This window comes from Octodon degus, unplaced genomic scaffold (assembly GCF_000260255.1).
Source record: "Octodon degus isolate 3935 unplaced genomic scaffold, OctDeg1.0 scaffold00021, whole genome shotgun sequence".
Lineage (NCBI taxonomy): Eukaryota > Metazoa > Chordata > Mammalia > Rodentia > Octodontidae > Octodon > Octodon degus.
Window position 1 is genome coordinate 13,576,631 of NW_004524597.1, and position 6,437 is coordinate 13,583,067.

General features: G+C 39.3%; 1 protein-coding gene and 1 pseudogene across 4 annotated transcripts in view; both read left to right on the forward strand.

Moving 5' to 3' along the window:
* Nucleotides 1-6,437, forward strand: part of Cltcl1 (clathrin heavy chain like 1) — a 137,162-nt gene that overhangs the window by 12,589 nt on the left and 118,136 nt on the right. The window lies entirely within an intron of this gene.
* LOC101573814 lies at nt 6,047-6,433 on the forward strand (annotated as a pseudogene).

Genomic DNA, 6,437 nt, shown 5'->3' on the forward strand with positions numbered 1-6,437 from the left:
AAAAACAACGATACAGTTTCAAAGCCGGATAATAAGAAATTAACAATGCTTAATGTATTGCATACTGTTGTCGTCAAAGTAGTTGCTCAGATTACAAGATGTAGGCCTGCAAAATTAGTCAACCAATAAGCACAAACCAATCTCTTCAATGGACTAAAATTAGTAATATAATTATGTTAGCTATCTTTTTCCCTTCCTTCTTTTGTCCTTTCCCCCACTTATTCTTTTCTTTTAATCACTTTCCTTTCTCATTATCTATTGCAGATTTTTTATTTTATTTAGTCTTTTAGTTTCATACACTAGGGAGACAAGACAATGTTTACACATGTGAGTTCAATTAATTTTACTTCTGAGTATAGTCTCTGGTTGCGTCCACTTACTTACAAAAGCCATAAGCTTATCCTTCTTTATAGCTGTGTAGTAAATAAACCACATTTTTTTTGGTGCCTGGCTCAACCTCCCCTGGGGGTGGGACTGGCATGGCATATCGTGCCAGGGATTAAATCACAGGACCTGCAGTTACCTAAGCTTCCCTAAGCAGGTGCCTTAGACCACGGAGCTAGCTCATCAGTCCCTACCACATTTTTTTTATCCATTCCTCAGTTGATGGGGATTTGGGTTGTTTCTAAGATTTAGATATTACGTATTATGCTGTTATAAACATGGGTGCACATATATCGCTGTGATATGTTTCTTTTTTCAAATGTTTAATTAATTTTATTGAGAAAGAAATAGCAATGAGACAGCTTCAAAACAGGAAATCAAGACAGTTACAATAATTAATACATTGCGTATTGTTGTCTTTGTCGTAGTTGTTCATAGCACAAAATTCAGGCATGATATCATGACTAAACACTGTTAGTACATATCTTTCTTCACATTGAACTAAGAGAAAGTAGCTGTATATCTATCTATATATATGTTAGGATATAGGATACAAAATAGTCCTTGTGATATGTTCTTAATTCTTCTGGAAAAATATCCAGAAAGGGAATAGTTGGGTCAAATGGGACCTCTGGTTCTAGGGGTATTTTTGTTTTTGTTTTTATGTATTTAGTACAGAGTTAGAGGTCTCACTGAGGATTGGACTTGTAGTGATTTTCCTATTTTCATCCTCCCCAGTGCTAAGATTACAGGTGTGTGCCACTGCACCTGGACACTGTCACTGGCTCATTGTGCCCAGGAATGGGGCTGGCGTGGCATGCAAATCGGACCCCAGTCCCTGCACTTGCCTAAGCAGGCACTTAGTCCTCTGTGATATCTTGCCAGCCCTGTTTGTGGATTAGTTTTTTTTTTCTTCATTTGTGGATTTATTGAGGAATTTTGTATCTATGTTCATTAGGGAGCTTGGCCTGTAGTTCTCTAAGTTGAATCTTTCTCTGTGTTTGGTATCAGAGTAATCCTTGCCTCTAGGAATGAATTATGGAGAATTGCTTCCCTGAGTTTGAAGAGTATTGGCATTAAATCTTCTTTAAATTTCTTGTCAAATTCAGCTGTGAATCCATCAGTACTGTACTTTTCTTGGTAAGTTTTATTAAATTTTCAATTTCATTAATTGATACTGGGTTATTCAGAATTTGTATATCTTCTTAGGCCAGCAAGATAGCTCAGCAGACTAAGCACCTGCTTAGGCAAGCACAGGGACCAGGTTCAATTCCCTGGTACTGCATATCACGCTGGCCCTCCTTGGGCATGAGTTCAGGCGTGGTGGCACATACATATAATCCCACTCTGGGGAGTCTGAAAAAACAGAAGGATCACTATGAGTCTGAGCTGCACAGTGAGATCCTGTACCAAATATGTTTTTTTAAGAAAGGAATTTAGGGGCTGGCCTGATAGCTTAGTGGACTAAAGTGCCTGCTTAGGCAGAACACAGTAGCCCGAGTTTGATCCCTGGCATGCCGTGTCGGCCATGCCTGCAAGACACACACCGAGATGGTGATTGAGACTAGACATAGAAGGACGCATCTGTAATCCCAGCATGTGGGAGGCTGAAAACAGGAGAATCACTGCGAGTCAGATCTACAGGAAAAAATTAAAAAGGAATTTTTATATCTTCTTGATTCAGCTTGGATAATACATGTTTCTAGGAATCTGTTCATTTCTTCTGTATTTTGCATCATCTGTGAGTAAAGATTTTCAAAGTAGATATTGATGATCTGAATTTCCACAGGGTCTGTAGTGATCTCTCCCTTTTCATTCCTTATTGTGTGCATTTGAGTTTTCTCTCTTTTCTTCGATAAGGTCGGTTAAGAGTTTATCAATTTTGTTGATTCTTTCAAAGAACAAATCTTCAGTTCATTAGTTCTTTGTATTATTTTGTCTCCATTGCATTAATTTCTGCTCTGATCTTTATAATTTCTTCCCTTCTATGAGCTTTGGGCTTGATTTGCTCTTTTTTTCTAGAAGCTTGAGGTGCAGTGTTAGGCTATTTGTGCTTGTTCTGTTTTCTTGATATGAGAATTCATCAATGTAGATTCCCCTCTTAAGACTACTGTCAGGGCTGGAGAGATAGCTCAGCAGTCTAAGTGCCTGCCTGACAAGTGCAAGGACTCAGGTTCAGTCCCCTGTACTGCATGCCATGCTAGCCCTACACCATGCCTGCCACCGAAACCAGATGTGATGGTGCATGTCTTATAATCCCAGCACTGGGGAGGCTGAGCCAGGAGGATTACCATGAGTCTGAGCTGTGTAGTGAGACCCTGCACTAAATAAATAAATAAATAAATAAATAAATAAATAAATCATTTTTTAAAAAACTGCTTTCATTGCTTCCCACAGGTTTCAGTAAGTTGCATTTGCAGTTTTGCTTGATTGTAGATATTGTTTAATTTCTTCTTTAATTTCCTCTGCGACCCATTGGTTGTTCAGAAGGGAATTATTTAATCTCCATGTGTTTTTGAAGTTTTTTGTGGTTTATTTTGTCATTAATTTCCAATTTTATTACATTATGGTCATATAATATGAATGGGACAAATTCAATTCCTTTGCATTTACTTAAACATGTTCTGTGGACTAGTATATGGTCTGTTTTAGAGAATGTCCCATGTACAGCTGAGAAGAATGTTTATTCAAATGTTATTGGGTGAAACACTCTGTAAACATCTACGAAATCTATTTGTTCACAGGTTTATGAACAGTTCTGTTACTTCTTTGCTGACTTTTGGTGCAGTTGATATATCCTTTGTGACAATAGGGTAAAGTCTTCAGTTAAAACTGGTTTTGTTTTGTTTTGTTTTGTTTTGTTTTGATACAGAGTCTTGCAATGCAGTTCTGGCTGGCCTTAAGCTCACTTTGTAGCCCAAATTGGTCTTGAACTCACAGCAATCCTCCTGCCTCAGCCTTCTAAGTGCTGGGATTACAGGCATGTGCCGCCATACCCATCTTTTTTTTTTAGCTGTCAAATCTGTCTTCCATATTTGAGATTTTATTGGTTGTGTTGAGGATCAGTACGCATGATTCACTTCGTACACAGTTATTAACATATGTACGCTGACCCGACCCGCGGGTTAGTCAACGAGGACCCTGGAAGGGGAGTGGGGATGAAATAGGGACAGGAGACACGAGAAATGGAGGCAAGACAAAGGTTCTGATCAAGCCTCGTTTATTCAAGGAAGTCTCAGAGAATTTATAGGAAGCGGGGAAGAAGAGGGAGGAATGATTATACGTAATCAGGTCGCTAGGCACTGGGGGGTGGTCTCTAGAATGGAGATCAGGCATGTAACTTCTGGGAAATGGCTCAGAGGGGAAACAGAAACTTAGCTCTGGGAAGGTCACAAGACAACAGATCAAATGCAGCAGTCTGTAGTATGAGGCCAAGCATTGTCTCCCACAGTACGCCAAAAAAGTCATGTATTTTTCAGTTATTCCAGTGATTTTCCAGCTTCAAATTTGAAAGCAAATTTTCTGTAAGAGGATTAAGTACAAGTATTTTCAAAAAAGTGTTATTAAGTCCCAGTGGCTCACAATTTTGTATCACATATACCACATACTCAAATTTTTATCTTTCACAGCACATTAACAAAATTAGGCAAACTGGACTTCTACTACAACCAAAGATGTTAGAGTGCCCATGATTCTGACAGGGCAACAATCAGGAAGTAGTTTTCTTTAGGAAATAATCCTACTAAAAACAACATGGGAGTAGACATCATTTAAAATACCCAAAACATACTAAGTGCGTGACTGTGATTCCAAATTGCCATTTAGTATGCTTTGTATTGCAGGATATAAAACTACCCCCCCCCCATAGATGTTAAGCTGACACCCAAGACAATCAAAGCCTGCCATAATTAAATATCACATTACTTTCTGATTGTACCAAAAAATAAACAACCAGAGAATGATTTTACCTCTAGAAAAGCATCATTTACACTTTAAAAATGAGTGCTGAGGTGGGATTCCCTCCTTTTAAAAAATGTTTCTAGAGCTACATATTGCTCTGGCTTGTACAAGAAGGGAGACAGGAAACACTGATAAAACATGGTATGTGATTAATCAGACTTGGCTTCTTTCTCTTCTGCTTCCTTGGAGGCTTCACTGTCCTCATTTTTGCAGGTCAGTCTTCCTTGGTTTCTTGATTAGCCACTTCAGCCTGTTTTCCCTTGGCTCTCCTTTTCTCTTTTGCTTGCACCTTTTTGTCTGAAGATTTATGCTTTCCTGCTGTCTTTTTTGGCCTTGTTTTCACTTTTGCAGGAGTAGGTTTAGCCTATACCCTTGCTGATCTCCTCTGGGACTCCTCTTTTGCTGCTCCTTCCTCTTGGGCATATTGGAGGTACAGGGGGTGGGGTGGGTGGGATGGGGTGGATATGGAAGCTGAGGAAGCTGAGGGCCGAGGCACACAGGAGCCTCGAGGAGCTACTCTGCTTGGCAGCTGCTATTCCTCCCACCATGAGAGCTTCTGGGACCTGCAGCAGGAGCAGTGAGAGAACCCCATACCTACCTTTTAGAATTGTGTTATTGCTTATTTTTCATGTCTATTAATATTTGTCTTACATTGTTGGATGCTCCTGTATTTGATGCACATTTATTTATTATTGTTATCTCCTCTTGAAGTTTTCCCCAATTATGTAGAGACCTTCTTTGTCTTTTTTGATCATTCTTGATTTAAAGTTCACCTTGTCTGCAAACAATAGCTACACCTACTTTTTTCTGGGTTCCTATTGTATGCAGTATTGTTTTCCATCCTTTGACTCTATGAATTTGAAATGTAGGGAACATAGTGACTAAAACAAAACTGCAAAGGAAGTAGAAGCAAGACTGAAGGACAAAAAGTGCTTACACAAGGTTTGGAAAATTAGAGAACAGGATAGAAAAGGAAGAATAAAGCAGTATTCAAGGGATTATGTGAACTTGGTCTCTGGGTTTGAGGAATGGGATTTGTTTTCTTTGGCTGTAGTTCTCTCAAGCCATTTAGAAAATGGGGGAAAAGGAAGGAGAAGAAAAAGAAAAGGCAAGAAAAAGAAAAAAAAATTTTTTTTAAATTTTAATTTTTTTTTTTTTTTTTTTTTTTTTTTTTTGTGGAACCAGGGATTGAACTCAGGCCCTTGCACTTGCCAGGGAAGCGCTTATTCCACTGAGCCATCTCCCCGACCCCTAAAAAAAAATTAAAATTTAAAGATAAAAATATATGTTACCAAGTCCTGGCTTATTCCTGAGTTGGTTGCAGGTTCCACAAAGGCCTTGGGTACCTGTTGGCTAGAAATGTTATTGTTGCTTCAAATTTTTCACACTGCTAGTCTCACATGTCCATCCTGTGCACCCTTGTTGAGATCCTCCTGTGTCAATGGTATTTCCTTTGGTCTCTGGACCTTCCCAGGCAGTTCATCTCCAGTCATGGCAGTATTGAAAGGGTACGCCATTCTTTGGGCCTTCTGGTGCAGTTTTACCTGGGTTACAGCGGCAGAGAGGCAGTGGGAGAGGCAGAAGGTGGTAGTAGAGGCTGCTGCAGATTATTCTTGCCATAATCCATTCTGCTAGAAAATGAGATCAGGGTCGGCATGGGGGTCTTTGCAGTGAGTGTGCTTTACTATTTCTCAGGTAAAACATGGCTAAAAGTTTATAGAGTAAGAGGAAAAGAAAAATGCATGCTGAAAAGAGAAAAAAGAATGCCCCAAATGAGCTCATCAGACTTAAAAATATTCTCAAAGTAGACTGCGATGTTTTAATGAAAGATGTTCAAGAGATAGCAACTTTTGTGGTACCCCAACAGTTCCAAGAGAAAATGGAATATGTGGCGAATAATGATGAAAAAGACTCAGATTACATGAAGATGGAGACTGAGATAAAGAGAAACAAAAAGACTCTTCTAGATCAAAATGGACAGTACCCAGTATGGATGAACCAGAGACAGAGAAAAAGACTGAAAGCAGAACAAGAGAAAAAAAAAGGGGGGGAAAGCAAAACAAAAGCAGCAAAGGGTTTGGCCTGGTAGACCC